The 19,242-nt window shown below is 37.3% G+C and overlaps 1 pseudogene across 1 annotated transcript; it reads left to right on the top strand.

Moving 5' to 3' along the window:
• Nucleotides 1-3,360: 3,360 nt before the first annotated feature.
• Nucleotides 3,361-5,208, top strand: LOC103321806 (serine/threonine-protein kinase 52-like; annotated as a pseudogene). Its single transcript, XR_016123700.1, has 6 exons — nucleotides 3,361-3,639; nucleotides 3,759-3,877; nucleotides 3,994-4,142; nucleotides 4,305-4,479; nucleotides 4,618-4,752; nucleotides 4,848-5,208. The product of XR_016123700.1 is annotated as a serine/threonine-protein kinase 52-like (transcript).
• Nucleotides 5,209-19,242: the final 14,034 nt, after the last annotated feature.

The raw sequence follows: 19,242 nt of genomic DNA, 5'->3' as shown, positions 1-19,242 counted from the left end.
TCCACTTTGATCAAAAGAATGCTAAAAGTAACCATAACCTATCGTTTTGGCAAGTCTTAAAGTAACAATACAAGTTCATGATCAAACATTGTCATATTGTTTTGGTTTTAGAAAATCAATAACTTTGAATATACATACAAAGAAACTTGTTGTGAAACAAGTGTTTGCCCGTGGAGTCTTCAGTTCTGTCCATAAAGGTATATGTGATGGCCGAGAAGCTGCAGGTTTAACTTTTTAGTATCCTTCAATATCTTAATTTTTTTTTTCCTCTGAAATTAAAATAAATGTAATTAGATGTCGCCTAATATCAATTACATTGAATTGAAAAATTACAAGTAGCTAGCAAGTCTTAAAATTACTTGTATCACACCGTTTACATTTTACCCCTAACTCAATTAAAAATGAGTTCGGCATGAAACTGAAACTATGATTTGGTACACAATTATTTGGTTACCAAAGAACTGTTGGATTTTACATGAACAATTTATAAATGAGATAGTGAAATTGCAAATAAACGTGCCAAATAATATTTTGCCCTCGTTAAAAGTATGAGGAAGTACGTACAATGATTTATTAATAATAAATAAGTTTTACTTTTGCACTCTTCATATCATTGGTGGGCCGACCACAAATGTGCTAAAAGACTTAGGCCTCGTTCGATTTGCAGAAAAGATTTTATGAGAAATAATCTCTCATGCCTTTTCTTAATGTTTGGTAATGCTAAGAAAGTAACAAGAAAATATCATTTTATTTCATTTCTCACGTCTGGTTTGCATATGAATGTAAAATAAAATTTGTTTAATTTTTCAATTATACTCATATTAAATCAAATAAAAAAGAATGAATTTAATGTTATGTCATAATTCTACATTGTTAATGGGGATAAAATAGTTATGAAAAATGTGAATTTGTTGGCTCTTTTTCCCATAGTTTCTCCTGGGAAAATGAAACCCAATAGGGAGGAGGGTTTCATTTTCCCTCCTATGAGTGCTGTTATTTCCACTCCCTGTCATATTTCCCCACCCACCTATGAGTGCTGCTACACTTCACCATTATTAAGCAGCACTACCCCGCTTGGATTCCTTGGATGGAGGAAAAAAGAGAAAGAAAACGTCATTTGCCATGGTGGACAGAAGACAAAGGGACCGAGGAGATAATATGGTGTAAATTTGTATTTTTTTAATTTTGTTTTATAAGAGTTAACAGAGCTTAGCTTCAGATAACTAGAGGGACATGGGTCAAAATTTTACACAAGGGACATAAGGGGATATGAAATTTGGAGACAAGAGATCCCAACCCGTAAAGAGCAACTCGCCAATCCGAAACTCAATGTAATCTAATATTTCATTTTGAATGATGTGATTTAAGGGTTTAGATGACTACAAAGTAAAATAAGTATATTAGAGAGTTTTAATTAAGGGATTCCTTGAATAACTTATTTGAGGGATATCTTTGTAGGGTCTACCATGTATTGTATTACAATGATGTGAACCATCTAGTTTTTAGATATTCTCTCAAAGATCTTCTCTGCAAAAAATCACTTGAATCCGAAACCACTTGATCACTCAATTAGATGGTTGTTATTATAGCATTTTCTTGAAGCACTGTGTTCATCTATTTTGTTTTTCCCAACCAGTTGCCTTATTGATTTTCAATTAGTATGAGTTTTTGCAAGGATGATCTATGAATGAAGACTTGAAAAATGGACCGTTTAGATCGTTGAAAAAAATATTCGCAGAAGAGGAACGGGGGACACATATTTTTTACACACATTATGACACGGATTTTAAACCATTAGATTGTAGTGCTTTCAATGGCTAAGATTGCATAATTATTAGCTTCTTTGTTAAACAATTAATACACATTGGAGCTAACAAAAAGTTTTAAACTTTTCATTTTCTCTCTCCTTTCTCTACAATATGCATCATCCTCCTCACTTCCCAAGGCCACCGGTCCGGACCCAACCTTCATCTTCTTCTTTGGCAAAACTCTCTTCACCATTTTTATGGGAAAGTTCTCCAGAAAAAAAAATATATATGAAGGAGCTACCTAATCTGCAAGAAAATAAACTAGACATACAGAAACTTTGTAAGAAGAAGATTGGAAATCTTAAACTCTACTATCTTAATATATATATATATTTTTGAAGTTTATCTAGCACAGTTCAGATGGAATGGAGGACCGTTCCTCCTGTATTGTTTTTCTCCTTTAAGCTTTTTTTGTTTTGGTTCGAATTCCTCCTGAAAAACAAAAAGAACTCTGAAACATTCCTGATAACAAAAGAAGAATCAGTTTTCGAATCAATATTTTTTGTAAAGATCGCAGGACATGTTTTATGAAGCTGAACCAAATCAGCAAGTTAATGAATTCATTTCATACCCAAATCAGTGTTTGGTGGTTCCCGACCTCCATTCACTACTGTTGAGTTGAACCACTTTAGGGCAAATCTTTATTTCCTTCACTCCTTAGTATTATTTGTATCTTTTCAGCAACCAAATGTTATGAAGAATAAAATAATTAAGCTAGAAAACTCTTTTCATTGGGGAATTCGTTGGAAACGTTTTGAGGGTGTGTGTGTAAACTCTTGTACAATAACGCTATAATAAGCAAGGAGAGAGAAGATAGAAGATGAAAGGAAAGGATTGCCCAGAAAACCAAAAAAAAAACAAAGAGAGGGGGAGAGAATATAAAATAATTAATAGTCTTAAAAGTTGGGCTGTTGGGTTGTTCCCAATGTTTATATTTTCTAAACAGTCAATAATCTATACAAATGTATTTCTAGTCGTTAAAACTTACTTAATTCAATGGGTTAAATAATGTCAGAAAGTGTGATTTTACGTGTGTCCTCCATCCTAAGTTCCTAACCCTATATATAGGGTCAACATGAGCTTTTATTGGTGAAAGTAGGAACTAGGGTTTCCAAGATCATGAGTTTTCCCCTGTTTTCGGTGATAAATACAACTAGATTACTCATGTGTGAGAAGCGGAGCAACTAGATTACTCATATGTGAGAAGCAAAGCTTAAGCCTTAAGCCAAGGGTGCAAGAGATGTCGTCAGTTGCATGGTTCCACTAATTTTTTTTTCCTTTTAACAAAATAAGATGTATATCTACGTTTTTTATTTTTATGGAAAAAAGATACCACAGCATTTGGTGCTTAATCTATTTAATTTTGTAAATTTAGGGCAGGATTATCTTCTTAAATAATGAATAAATTTTACTTATGCACCACATCGTTGGTGGGCCGAACACAAATGTGATAAATGGTTTAAAGGTCCATTTTGGTATTTTGGGGTCTGTATATAAATAAATAAATAGTTCTACTGCTAGGTGAAAGAAAGCAGTTGTCCATTTCTTCAACTCTCATACTAAAGAAATGGCTTTGGCACCCAAGATTGACGTGAAAAGTTTGGACGAAAAGTTAGAGAATCTCCACCGACTATACTCTATGAAGAAGAAGAAAGAGTTGCATGACGAAGAAAGCAACAAAGTCATCAACATGAGAGCTGTGGCGGCCAAAGAAGCTCCTCAAGAAGAAAGCCAAATGATCATTCGAGAGAAACTTTTGTGAAACAAGTTTTTGCCCATGGAGGCTTCGGGTCTGTGCGTAAAGGCATCTATGATGGACAAGAAGTTGCAGGTCGGTGATTAAATCTATGTTTACATGCGCACATTCATGTATATATATGTATGCGCATAATTTTGTCAAACTTCACTGAAGGTGTATCTTTTTTTCTTTTTTTTTTCTTGATTATACAGTCAAAGTGATGGAGTGGGGAGAAGACGGCCGAACAAAATCTGAAATAGCTTCTTTGAAGAAAGATTTTAGGCAGGAGGTTTCAATTTGGCATAAGCTTGATCATCCTAACATTACTAAGGTACTACGACAATGGTTATTTGTTTTTGCTTTTGCTTTTCGTTCCTCTGTCTACTCTCAAATATTTTCATCTTTATTTGTTATTAATTCTTTTTCTTTAATTTTCTTGGTGATTAGTGTATTGGAGCCACAACAGATACCGACTTTGCCTCTGTTATTACTGAGTATCTTTCTGGAGGAACCCTAAAAGCCTTCCTCATCCAACACGGGAAAAAGAAGTTGCCTCTCAAGATAGTTAACCGACTGACAATTGATCTTGCTAAGGGGTATCTCTCTTTTCCTACATATGTTATTTGTCTTTGTTGATTTCTTTCCCTGCACCTAAGTAATAGTGTAATAATACATACGTTTATACCATATATTTTCCAACCTGTATTATATATGCAAGTATACTATTACTAATGATACATGCATGTGTTTGCATGCAGATTGAGTTATTTGCACTCCAAGAACATTGTTCATAGAGACGTGAAAACGGAAAATGTGCTTCTTGATAAGGATGGTAGGGTGAAGATAGCAGACTTTGGAGTTGCTCGTCTGGAGGCTTCAAATTTAACAGAGATGACAGGCTACACGGGAACCCCCGGATACATGGCCCCTGAGGTATCAATTAATTCACTTTCCTTTTTATCTACTTAGATTTTAAAGGCTTGCCCTAGACTTTGAATTATATATTAATTGCAGCAATCTGATCAATACCAAATGTTCTGATTGGATGATATGATGATGATGATGATGCAGGTCTTGGAATGTAAACCCTACAGCAGAAAATGCGACGTTTATAGCTTCGGGATTTGCTTGTGGAAGATGTATTGCTGCGATATGCCCTACCCTAACATCACATTCTCCGAATTGACTTCGGCTGTTGTTTACAAAGTATGTCATTTCTCTTTCCATCTTTCTTTCTTTTATAATGCAGTCTGACTGAGTGACCCCAAACTTATTATTTTTGTACTTATGTGCTGCTTCAGAATTTGAGGCCAGAGATACCCAAGCAATGCCCAAGCTCTCTAGCCAAAGTGATGAAACAGTGCTGGGATGGAGAACCCAAGAGAAGGCCAGAAATGGAGGAGGTTGTTTCCATGCTAGAGGCAATTAACACGTTAAACAGTGCTCCTTCGGGTTGCTTCAGCTTCTTCAGCTCAAGACGCTAACAGACTCATTTCAACGTAAATGACAAAAGAAAGGAGTGTGGTACTCTTTCCTTGACCGGATTTTCCTCCTTTGGGAGGTTTTTTATGGCCAGGTTTTAACGAGGCCACTAATTTACTCCTCTAGTCCTTTGATTGTGCTGGATGTATTTTAAGCAGTCAATGGAGCTGATTTCAGTTTGATCCCAAAAAAAGAGACAAAAATTGATTGAAAATGTTTGTCATTTAAGTTTCATCAGCACAAACGCGCAAGCGAAAATTAAAGTGAAGTGAAAATGAAAGACAGAATAAGGACAAAACACACTAAAAGAGAGATTATAACTAAGTAAATGACGGAAATCACTTCAAAAAGACAGCGTCACTCCTTAACATACAATGTAAATTGTGAACATTAGCTTAAGAAGTCCGCCATGACTTTTAGCCCTAATTTTCTTTCCTACTGATGAAGCATCATGCTAATTCACCAAGTATGGCCAGTAACGTAAATGACTAAGATGTGCGCCTTGTCCTGGTCAAACTGGTATCCTCCCTCTCGTTAAAATGCTACAGCCTTATATGCTACAGCCTCTTCGACTAAGATGTACGCCTTGTCCTGTCCTTTGAGGATGCTTGTTGCTGTAGATATATCCCACAAGTGAGTAAGTATTTAAACTTGACAAACACATCCAGAGAAATCATTATCAAGAGGAGAAAATTACTCCACACACTGCCTTCAGATATTGCAAATTATCAAACTAAAGGGGTTAGTCATTAGCTATTCAAGCCTGCAAAAAGAAGCATATAGGAATGTTACCTCGTGGCACAACTAGCCATGTTCTCCCCACAGTGGCGAAGTGGATAAGGGGAAGAACCCATGCCTTTATGATCACCATTTGAAAGAGAACATTTATCTCTTTTATGACAGAAATTGCTAAGGCATTGGCGACGCAAAAATCTTGATAAAGAACGATCTTTATGTCCCCTTTTGCAATAACTCTCCATATATTGCTTTTCATGTTCTGCCGGTTACCGGGATGTAAAGATGATTCTCCACGATATTCACTGGCTGTCCCAGATTCTGACTGCATAATAGATTAAGAATGAAGTGATTGTATTCCAACTTTAGAGGCCACTTAAAAAATTATAAAGCTAAATGGAGCTCATTACCTTTTCTTCCAGCTTTCGTTTAAAGCTAAATGGCGCTCATTACATTTTCGATCTCAGGGGAAGTATTTTCCAGATTTAGTTCCTCTACCTGTTGTTTCTAATCTACCTATTAGTAGCCCAACAAGATGTGTCTTTACATCAAGAAGTGGCTGAGAGCCATGAGAATGAACCTGCCAATGACAACTCTCACATCCCTGTGGCTCCACCTAATGAAGGTTTGTGTCCACTAGAGGAATTCACCCACCTGCTAAGTCTAAAGATTTTTTGACATATCATGTTGTTTCATTTCCAATTCAGGATCATCTAAACTATAACAATGTTTCTGAATCACATAAAGTCTTTCTTAGCTTTATTACAGATGAACCCAATACCTTTCGTGAAGCTATTGCCCAACCAATATGGAAAAGGCAATGACTGAGGAACTCTCTGCTCTTGACAGCAATCATACATGGGATACTGTCAAACTACCTAAAGGAAAAAAGGTTGTCCGATGATGGATATACAAAACCAAGTATAATAGTGATGGAACTGTTGAGAGACACAAGGCAAGACTAGTAGCGCAAGAGTTCACTCAAACATACGGAGTAGACTACAAGGAACTTTTGCACTAGTTGTAAGATGAGTGTTCGAGTGCTACTCTATGTTGCTGTAAATCATAGTGGGTCTTTGTATCAAAGGGATGTGAAAAATGCCTTTTTGCATGGTGACTTGGAGGAGGAAGTTTATATGAGAATACCACCAGGGCATGCCCAATAAGCTAAAGAAGGTTTGGTTTGCAGACTAAGAAAAGCCTTGAATGGGCTTAAGCAATCTCCTTGTGCATGGTATGCTAAATTAAGTTATCCTCTCATGAATCAAAATTTTTATAAAAGTGATGCGGACTCATCTATGTTTACTAAGAAAAGTTCTTCAAGCATAATTGTTGTTCTAGTCTATGTAGATGATATTATTATCATAGGAGACAATAAAAGTGGAATTGAAGAGTTGAAGTCTTTCCTCCAGAGAAGTTTTGCAATAAAGGATTTGGGCAAATTCGAAGTATTTCCTTGGTATGGAAATTGCTTATTCGTCTAAAGGGCTGTTTATCAATCAAAGAAAATATATGCTAGACCTTCTTAAGGAAACTGGAAAATTGGGAGCCAAGCCTGTTGAAACACATGTTGATAGGGCCAAATTAAATGTGGATGGAGAACAACTTGCTAATGTTGTTAAGTACCAAAGACTAGTAGGCAAGCTGATTTATTTAACCATTACTAGTCCTGACATTACCTATGATGTGAGTCTGGTCAGTCAATTTATGCATGATCCTAAGAAAAGTCACATGGATGTTGTTAATAGAATTCTTCAATACTTGAAGGGGTCCCCAGGGTGAGGAATACGGATGAAAAAAAAATGGTCACACTCAAATTATTGGATATACGGATATTGATTGGGCTGGAAGTTCAACGGGTTGTTGATTTACAACTGGATATTGTACATTTGTTGGGGGAAATTTAGTTACTTGGAAAAGCAAGAAACAAAATGTTGTTGCTCACTCAAGTGCTGAAGCAGAATACAGAGCCATGACTTCCACCACTAGTGAGTTAATATGGTTATGTTTCCTTCTACATGATTTGGGTTTTAAGTCAGAATCTCCAATGGAATTATTTTGCGACAACCAAGCAGCAATACACATTGCTTCAAATCTTGTATTTCATGAGAGGACAAAGCACATTGAGGTCGATTGCCACTTTGTCCGTGAAAAAGTCCAAGAAAATTTGATATGCACTCCCTATATCCAAAGTAGTGATTAATTGGCTGATATTTTTACTAAAGGGTGTACCTTCTGCAAAGTTTCATCAGATGCTATCCAAGTTGGGCTTCATTGATATTTACGCACCAACTTGAGGGAGAGTGTTGCGAAAGTCAACTATTCACAATTTAGAATATTTCCTAATACATAATTTCCCTTATCACATCCAGATCCATCCAATAATTTTGGGATTTGATTCCCTTGCATTTGTTGATTGTAACTCTATATATTGAGGGGCTCAAATATGAGCAGCCTATGAATAATACATCTTGCTCTCTTCCACCCGTAGATGTAGGCTTTGTGCCGAACCACATTGAACTCATTGTGTGAGTGATGCTTATGACTTCTACTTCTTTCTACAAATACTTTTCATGAACATTGAGAACTCTGATTACCATGAAGCAGAATTGATACAAAACCACAAATGAGGCTCCAATACCACGAAGTTATCCAAAAACGCTTGTCTTTTGCAATGACAAAACTCAGCCCATAAACCTTTGCAAATGTATCATCTTAATTTAGTGAGTACCGGCACAAACCAGCAGCCAAAAAATAAACCCAAAATTAAAACTTTCCGCTTAATTTGTCCTCCATTTCTGGGAAATCAAACAGAACATAAGGTACGGCCAGCCAAAATCTTTAAACTCTACACAAAAAGCAAGCAAAACAGAAGAATCAAAGTCTAAGCAACCCAAAACGCACCGCCCCTCCCGTCTTAGTTTCCTCCGTCATTCCCATTCGTCCTCCTTTCGCTTAAGAGCAATCTGGAGCTTTTCGCCTTTTTCAGGCAATATGTGGCCCATCTTCTGCTGAGTAAGCTTGTTCCGATGGATCGTATCATTGAGCTCGGAATCAGGCATGTCCTCGTATAAACGATCTCGCTGCTGATCGTTACCCATTCTAGACTACTTAGGTGGCTCGTTGACAGTGGCGGATTCAGGAATTTTCATTTCAGGGGCCAACGTGTAAAAGGTTAAAAAAATTTCTATACAAAATAGACCCATTGAAATGAAACGATAATACTCTAATTCATAGTTAATAGATAAAACCATACAAATTTACTTATGTTCATTATCAAAGAGAACTGCATCAACTTTAAAAAATAGACACATTGCAATACACCAGAAATATCTCTAAGAATGTGATAATAAACCAAAAAATTAGTACAATCCTCTTTGCCTCCCAAGGTGTCTCATCCTATTCGATATAAGAATTGGCATATATTAGCGCAATCCTACTCATTTTAGGGCATTTACGTCATTTTTTAGGTTCGTCATAATTTTGATTTTGGGCTTTATCTGCATTTCTTTGGGTTTTAGCTCTCAAACTTCGAACCCTTAATGAGTACTGTATTAGGGCAGCTTATACAAGCAAATATTTTATCAATACGTAAGAGTTAGGTTATTCTTGTAAAACTCTTTGTGGATTGAACATCTAAGGCTTTTACCTAGATTGACCTTAGGTCCCTTCATGCATTCATATTATACATGAAAAATTATTTTATGTAAAAATATTGGCTAAATATGAAAAATGGTTTTTCAGAATAATCATTTTCTCAAGTTAATTTTTGGCAGCTTTTATTTCTTACATATCAAATAAGAAAACTTGATTTTATGGGATATTAGTATGAAGTATATATTGACTTAATGAGCCATCATTTTTAGCCTAAATCGTATTTTGCACTAAAACCAATTTTCCATATTTTGATTTGGTGGGAATTTCATTTTCTAGTATTATTATTTGAATCCAAATGGGGGGTACTTCCTTATTTATATTGTAAACTTGAGTAAATGGAGTAATATAAAAATAAATGAAAGTAAAATGGGGTCAATTGACCCCTCTTGCCCCTATGTGGAGCCGCCCCTGCTCGTCGGCAGTGGAGGTGTTTAGCTTGGGCTCCGGCATGGCCACTCTCTCCAGTGGGTCGCAATGGTCATCGTCAGAGTCCAGGACGTTGTTCCAGTCAATATCATCCCCCCAATTCTAACCTTCTCCTAATAGCAAAGTGGCCTCTTTGTCTACTTCTGCATAATTGGACTTCCTTGGGCATTTACACCACCATCTTTGCATTCAAATGCTTTATGCCCACATCCTCCACAAGAATAACACTGGATTTATGATTTATCATACCTAAAATTTCCTTGCTGATTTGTATCGCTCCATCTTCCACGTCCTCTTGATGAATGCGAATTTTGTTCTCTTCCTTCATTGTGACTTGGCTTGAAATTGCCTATGCCACCTCTTCCTCCTCTTCCACCTCTTGTTCCTCTACCACCTATTCCTTTTCCATGGCCATGACTTGTTCCACTTTTTGAGCTTTCTTCATCATTTAAAGTTAGCTTCGTTTGTATGACTTTCTCCAAATATGGTTCTTGATTTTTCTTCTTTAATCTTTCCTCATGAGCTTTCAATGATTTAGAGAGTTGATCAACCGTCATAGTGTCCAGGTCATTCGACTCTTTAATAGAAACAACAATATGCTCAAACTTTGAATTTAATGACACTACTACGTTTTACCATTTGCGCGATGATAGTTTGCGCGACGAACACTAATTCATCGCGCAAAACACACTGGCGCGACGAAAAAAAATATTCGTCGCGCATACCACTGAAAACTTGCGCGATCAAAATTTTTGTCGCACGAAATGTCTTTGCGCGACCAAAAAATACGTCGTCGCGCAAAGTGAGGTGAAAATAGCCAGGAAATTTTTTTTGTCGCGAAACCCTTACGCGACGATGAATATCGTCGCTTAAAACAACCTAGCGCAACGATTCTCAGATTCGTCGCGCAAAAATGGACAGAAACCAGTGGGTCCCTTTCTTTGGCCGTAAAAACTTGTGCGACGAAACTGGTCGTCGCAAAAGACAGCTTAGCGCGACGGGAAGAAGTTTCGTCGTGTAAGAAAACAAGGGATATTTTATTTTTGGCGCCAAAATTATCTGGGTGGGATATTTTTGTTTGCGCGACGTACAAAATCTTCGTCAAGTAAAGTTTCACGTTTGTGCGATGAATGATGGTTTTTGCACGACGGAATGTTGTTTTTGCGCTACGAAAGTTTGCGAGACGAAAAATATCATGCGTCGCGCAAAAGTTTGATGTCGGCACGTGATTGTGCGACGAAAAATTTGGTTTGTGCAACGGAAGTTTGTGTGACGAAATAATATATTCGTCGCACAAACTTCTTCTTCTTCATATTAGAATTCTACCATTGCAGAGGCAGAATGCAAAAAAAAAAAGCATTCTGCCTCCGCCTCTCTTTCAATCTCTCTGCCGCTGCTGGGACTTCAATACATTCATTGGGTAAGTATTTTTCGTCATTAGTTTAAAAGTATTAATTTAAATTCGTACTAACGCTTTTTATTTTGTTTTCGTTAGGGATATTTGTAATTAGCAATTGGTGGAGAACGATTGAGAAGGTACTTACAGTGATGAGTTATATAACTTGGCGTTCGGCCCTATTCACGCTGAATTGTTCTCGGGTTGTAATGTTAACGGCGTCAAATTTTTGGGGGTTGCACGAGATGACAAGTTGTGTACGCAAAACAGCGGTGTCCATGTCCCAGGTGAAGGCGAAAGTACGGACATTGATTTCTATGGCAAACTCACAACTGTTATGCAATTGCTTTACAAAGATCGATACCAAGTGATCATGTTTAAGTGTCGATGGTTTGACACCAACCCAAATAGGCCGGGAAGTGTTAAAATCAATCATGGCTTACTATCTGTGAACATGAACAGAACTTGGTATGATGACGACTCTTATATTTTGGCAAACATGACAACACAAATTGTGTATCTAGATGACCCTAAAGCCGGGAGCGGTTGGAACGTTGTTTAGAAGATGGATCATAGGAACGTGTATGCTATACCAGAACTAGACCCAACTGACAACGACGTCGACAATGTGGCTGACCAACGTTTAGAATCTTCAATGGAAAATGATGCGGAAACACTTCGAGATACAAATGTTATACAAAAGCCGTTTCAAATACAAGGAGTGTCTTCAATCGAAATACCAATTCAGTCAATTACAATTGACCTCGGTGATCTTCCGCGATACGATGTTGCAGTTGGCCCGAGCAACGACGATGATGTAGTTATAGAGGAGGCGGAGGAGGAGGAGGAGGAGGAGGAAGAGGATTGGGAGACCGAAAGTGATGATAGCGACGATAACGAAAGTTATTATAGTTCAGATGATGAATGATGAATTTTTTTTGTAATTTTATTATGTTAGTGGACATATTTTGTGTAATGCAAATGTTTGAATATGTGTAGTTGTTATATCAAAACATTATATATGTGGGAAATGAAACATTATTAAAATAAATGTAGTTATAAACCATTGGTAAATCAATATATCCAAGTAATTTTAATAATAAAGTTTAAATTTATTTTGACAAAACACTTTTAAAAAATGAAAATCATAAACAAGAAAGAGAATTGGGGAGATATAGAAATATGCAAGACCCAGTTAACCAATTTCACGGAAGAAAGTAAAGGAGCAATACTAAATATCTTGTTATTTGAAGAGGTTTGTTATTGATCATTATTTAATTATAATAAATATGTTATTATTCATATAAGAGAAAAAATGAATAAAAATAAAATAAGATATACCAAAAAACTTTCTTTGATTTGAACTCACAAAATCAACTAACCTTCAATTCTCAAATCAAAAGAGAATAGAATAAATCATACTTTCATACAATGAATTATATGTAATGATCAATAATTCAGTTTAATAATATGTAAATGAAAATAACCTTGCGCGACTAAGGAATCATCGTCGCGCGAATTTTGCGCGACGGAGCTATACGCGTCGCGCACACTTACATTTTGGGCGACAAATGTTTCCGTCGCGCAAGTAAATTTTGCGCGACGAATAAAGGTTCCTCGTCGCGCAAACATATATATATATATATTTGATATATACACACGTATATATTTGAAATTGACGATCGAAGTAGTTCACTGTATTCACATAGGGTTAAAGAGTGTAGCTGTAAAAAATCATCAAAATCGGAGTCAAAATAACTGTTAAATCATGACTTTTCATTTATAACCGTCGAAAAGTTTTGTCCCGTTACTTGATCTCTGAATGTTTTTTTTTTCCAATTTTTGACGTATACGATCTCGAAGTATAAACAAACAAGTTTGACGGCTGGATTACTAAAACTAGTTTCGTAGAATGCGTATGCCATTAAAACACAATATTCACCAAAAATGAAGAATTTATTTATACATTCCATCAATATAACATAAGATTATGTGATGTCCCGTACTGTAAATATCTGAAATTGAAGATCGAATTCCGTCTCTGTATTCATATAGGGTCAAGAAATGCAGCTGTAAAAAAATTTCAAAATCGAAGTTAAAATCACCGTTGAATCGTGACAATTTGTTTAGAACCGTCGAAAAGTTTTGTCCAGTTACTCAATCTCTGAATGTTCATTTATTCTGATTTTCAACGTATATGATCTCGAACTATAAAAAAACAAGATTGCCGGTTGGATCATTGAAACTAGTTTAGGAGTTTGGGTTTAGGGATTAGGGTATAGCTTTTAGGGTTTAGGGTAAAAGGGTATGGGTTTGCGTGACGAAGACACAAATTATTCATCGCGCAAAGTTCACAAGAAAATACTTGCTCGACGAATATAATTTTCCTTCATCGCGCAATTTGAGGAAGAATTTTAGCCCCTCTTGCACGACGAATGTTACTTTCGTTGCGCAGTAGCATTTCATTTATATCCCCCGCGCAAAAACGAATGACAAAATTTGGGCAGATGGACAAACTTGCGCGACGAAACGAGTTCTTTCCGTCGTGCAAAGTGCATTTTCATAACCTTGTGCGACGCATATTTGTTTGCTTCGTCGCGCAATCTGAAGCACAATTGCAGCCCCACTCCGCCCCAACACTTAGTAAAAAAATTTCATATCAGATTTTGCGCGACGAATGTTACTTTCATCGTGTCATTTATATCCCCCGCGCAAAATCGAATCCCAAAATTTGGCCGGATGGACAAACTTGCGCGACGAAACGTGTTCTTTCCGTCGCGCAAAGTGCATATTTTCATAACCTTGCGCGACGTAGGAATCTCTTTCCTCGCGCAAAATTGGCAAACCCTAAACTCCAATTCCACATTTTGACGGAGATGGCGACATTGCGCGACGGAAATGTAATATTTCTCGTCACGCAAAATTTATTTAAATGAATTTTGCGCGACACATTTACTTATTCGTCGCGCAAAGTCGAATAAGTTTTCTGAAACTCGTGATCTTCTCCTTCTTCCCCAGTCTCTCAAATCCGCCCTAAAACCTCTCTCTCTCTCTCTCCGCCGTGACCTCAGCCCCTACTCCGCCTCAATTCAGACCCTGCCGCCACAAGCGCCGAACCCCGAGCTTCTCCGCCGTCGCCGTCCATCCTGCCGCCGTGATTTCCTCCGTTTAAGCCGAATCTTCTCCGTCGTTGTTCTCTCTCCTACGAGCACCAAATCCGACAATTGAGGTATGCTTTCTGGACTATTTTTGATGCTTTAGCTGATGGTTGGGTAGAATTTGATTGATTGTTTGCATAGGGTAGTGAATTTGAAACCCTAGGTTTCAGCTGGTTTTTAAATTGAAATTTTGGCCACTTCCGGCCGTTTTTCAGGGTAGGTCCGAGAACAAAAGTGCCTCCAATTAATGTTTTGAACCTAGGGTAGGAACCGTGGTCCTTAATTTTTAGGATTTGTCCGACGATTGTTATCGCTTTAGGCACCCACGCGCTGCCAGCGTGTGGTGGCGTGGTGTATCTTGTAGCATAGGGCATTGGGTCCCAGTGCAATCCCCTCGTTGTCACGAGCGCGTAGGTGTGCTCGGATTGGAATTTGGTTACCGTTTGAGTCTCGATCAGATTTTGCCTATTGTGTGATTTCCGTGTTTGATATGTTCGGACCGTTGGATCGAGCTGAAACTCATGTATGTGGTACCATGTATTTATAGGATCGTTTAGGATTCGACGGATCGTGGATCGGAGTCCCGGATACTCCGAAATCGCAAACCCTAGGTCAAACTATTATTTTAATTAATTAATTCAATTTTTAAATGACAATGTATGTGCTAAATTTGATTAATGAAATTGTGCAGATGTCAGACTTGATTAGACGTCGTAGGGCGGTGACGACTACACCGAGTTGAGCCCCGACTCGGCCGATATCGGCTGCCACGTGCTAGCTGGTCCTGGGGATCCCGACGCTGCATCATCGGCTTCTTCGGTGGTGTAGCCTCTTAGCGCTAAGGCGGCGGCTGGACCGCCAAGCACCACCGACACCACATCGATCGACGATCTGGTGCCTCGGGGCACCGGCAGTATATATACCCTTCCACTTTCATTTTTATTTTTAAAATTTTTAATTGGGTATTTTATGGTTAAATTTGTTATTTATTTGACAGTATTGTCCTATCCCTTTGCAGCCAAGAGAAATACCCGAGGGCCGTGTCGACAAGCGAAGGCGAAGGTCACCGGGTGACCAACGATCGTATCGACATCGGATATGACGAGCGCCATCGGGCTGCACCGACGGCGGTGTTGCATAGCTCTTTGGCCCACGACATTGGCCATGTCGTTCGGACCCATTGCCCGATGCAATGGAAGTCTTGGAAGGTCATACCTGACGAGATCAAGATGCAAGTTCGCAAGTCGCTCTTCATGAAGGTTGCCCGAAGGAGCTTGAGGGTCGGGATGATAGTTGGGTGTGGCTCTGCGCTCATTTTCAGGCGCCCGATTATGTGGTATTTTTTTAATAATATTTGTTTAGTTATTACATATTTCTTATTAATGTTTATTTTATTTTATATATGTCATTATTATTTAATTTATTTATATTTCAACTAATACATTTTATTTTTTGTATAACAAAATAAAGCCCAAGTGAATAAGGGCAATAGGAAGAAGAAGACTCTTCTCCACCATTCCGGCTCCAGGCCCTTCTCATATAGGATGGATGCACGGCGTCGGGTAAGAATAATATAATTTATATTTAATTTTTAATCCGTCATTATTATTAATTTATTTTGTTCATACTAATATTTTCCTTCTCTTGTTCAATTTAGGGGGGGTCGAAATTCTCAGAGATCGACTTCTTTGGTGACATTTATGTTCGACCTGGGAATGAGTTGGTCGAGTCCCTTCATGTAAGTATTATTTAATTTTAATTCTTATGTTACGCTTTCAATTTATATGCATTTTTTAATTTATATTTTATGTAATCTTAAATAGACGACGATGGTGGAGAGGAGCCAGTTGGTTCTTCAAGAGTCTGCCTCCCAACTTCCTCCCGAGACTCCGATCGAGTCTGTGGATCCTCCGCAGGATGCTGGATTTTAAATTTTGATGCAGACATTGGGTCAGACTCTCGGGAGGAGGCCGAGAACATATTGTATGGAGATGAGGAATGTCCGAGAGGGAATCTCGGCGCGGTCATCGTCGCGAGCAAGCGATCGGTGGTTTTGATATCGAGGTTGCCGAGCTTGAGGGTCGATGTTGGTGATTCTGCGCCGCGTCGGCATTCCAATCCTGAATTTTGGTGCGTCGACCTCTGAGCCCGTCCACCCTAGCATCCCCGCAGACCACGGCCCTGCAGACGCCCAGACCTCCGAGCCACATGTGGCAGATGACCAAGTAGATTTTGGAACATTATTTGATTAGTTTTTTATTTTTATAATTACTTTTAAAATATTTCTCTTGTATACGTTTATTTTATTTTATATAATAAATGTTTTTTTTACGATTAATCTTTTTATTGCAATTTCATTTTAATTAAAAAAAACCAAAATTATTTTTTTACAAATTTAAAAAACAAATAATATTAATTTTTGTTTTATATAATATATATTACTTTTGTGCGACGAAATGTATATCGTCGCGCAAAATCATTGAAAAAAAAAACCCGCTGAAAAATATATTTTTAATACACTTCATTTAATCATGCGCGACGAATATTTTCGTTGCGCAAAATGTGTATGCTCGACGAACCGTTTCGTCGTGTGAAATGTGTATGCGTGACGAATTGTTTCGTCGCGCGAAATGTATCTTGTGACGAATAGTTTTGTCGCGCACATGCGCGACGACTCTTTCGTCGTGCAAAGACTAATTGGGCGACGAAGATATTTTCGTCGCGTAAAGTTCATGTATCTCGCGCGACGAAAGTCTCCGTCGCGCATTCTTGGTGTGACGAACAACCTTTCGTCGAGCAAAAGTTTGTGCCTCGGACATTTGGGTCGTCCCGAAACATTTTTTGTAACGATGGTACTATACGTCGCACTGTTTGCGCGACGAATGTTATGCAAGCGTCGCGCAAAGTCTTTCTTCACGATCTTTGCGCGACGGATTGTGCGCGACGAAACTTCATCACGCATAATTATGTGCGACTAAAATCATCTTTGCGCGACCAATATTTCTTCGTTGCACAAATCCTAAAATGTTGTAGTGTGAGAGAATAATTTTCTCAAGTACATGAGTGACGTCACTGATTTCTTCAATATCTCTTCGCAATTGGTTGACATTGGCTTGAGCTCTTGACATATAGTTTGAAATCGATTTGGATTCCTTTTGATGTAGGCTTTCAAACTATCCTGTCTAAGAGTTTGGAGCCGCACCTTCTTTACTTTATCAATTCCTCTATAAAACTTCTGCAAAATCTCCCACACATTTTTTGCCATTATTGCATTTGCAACCTTCTCGAATGTGTTGTCATCCAAGGCTTGGAAGAGGGTGAGTGCCTTCTTGTCTTTCTTCCTTATTTCCTTCAATGCTTTTCTTTGGGCATTGGTCAAATTTGCTTCATCACCATGTTCGCCAATTCCTCTCTTTACGACCTCCCAAACATCATACACTAGTAAAAAAAAAACCCTTACGCGACTAACTTTTGCACGACGAAACTCAAAACTTCGTCGCACAAAGTCTTGCGCGACGAAAAATAATTCGTCATGCAAAGTGACTTTGCGCGACGAAACTCAAAACTTCGTCGCTCAAAGTCTTGCGCGACCAAATTTTGCTCGACGAAAAATAATTCGTCGCTCAAAGTGACTTTGCCCGACGAAACAATAAACTTCGTCGCGCAAAGTCCTTAAAAAAATAAAAAAATTATTTTTAAAAATCTTTGCATGATGTAATCCATACATTTCGTCGCCTAAACCAATTTTTTTTTTTTATTTGTTATTTTGTATGCATAAACACTTAAGAAATTAAACGGTATATATATTTATTAAGTAGCTTTAAATTTATTATTTTAGATCGGATCGGATTTTTGTTGGAAAAATATATTATTGTAGTTCGGATTGAGTTTTTGTTAGAAAATATATATTTTAAATTGACGATCAAATTAGTTCATTGTATTCATATAGGGTCACGGAGTGTAGCTATACAAAATCGTCAAAATCAGAGTTAAAATAACCGTAAATAGTGATTTTTCATTTATAACCGTCGAAAAGTTTTGTCCCATTACTTGATCTCAGAATGTTTATTTTTTTTTTATTTTTGGTGTATATGATTTAGAAGTATAAACAAACAAGTTTGACGGTTGGATCATTGAAACTAGTTTCGTAGAATGCGTATGCCATCAAAACAATATATTCACTAACAATTAAGAGTTTATTTATACTTTCGTTAAATATAACATAAGTTTTTGTGGTTATCCACTAGTGTAAATATTTAAATTGAAGATCAAATTCAGTCATTGTATTTATATAGGGTCAAAGAGTGCAGCTGTAAAAAATCATCAAAATCAGAGTTAAAGTTACCGTTAAATCATGATTTTTCATTTATAACTGTCGAAAAGTTTTGTCCCGGTACTTGATCTCTAATTGTTTATTTTTTTCGATTTTTGGAGTATATGATCTCGAAGTATAAACAAACAAGTTTGATGGTTGGATCGTTGAAACTAGTTTCGTAGAATGCGTATGCCATCAAAACAATATATTCACTAACAATTAAGAGTTTATTTATACTTTCATTAAATATAACATAAGATTTTGTGGTATCCACTAGTGTAAATATTTTAAATTGTATATCAAATTAAGTCATTGTATTCATATAGGGTCAAGAGTGTAGTTGTAAAAAATCATCAAAATCGGAGTTAAAAAACCATTAAATCTTGATTTTTCATTATAACCGTCGAAAAGTTTTATCTGGTTACCTGATCTCTGAATGTTTATTATTATTTTTTTTTGGCGTATACGATCTTGAAGTATAAACAAACAAGTTTGATGGTTGCAATTTGTCTAATTTTTTGTAAGGA

This window comes from Prunus mume, linkage group LG2 (genome assembly GCF_029339155.1).
Source record: "Prunus mume cultivar Tortuosa linkage group LG2, ASM2933915v1, whole genome shotgun sequence".
In the NCBI taxonomy this organism is placed as follows: Eukaryota; Viridiplantae; Streptophyta; class Magnoliopsida; order Rosales; family Rosaceae; genus Prunus; species Prunus mume.
Note: the sequence above shows the minus strand (reverse complement) of the source record. Positions and strands in the feature narration are given on the sequence as shown.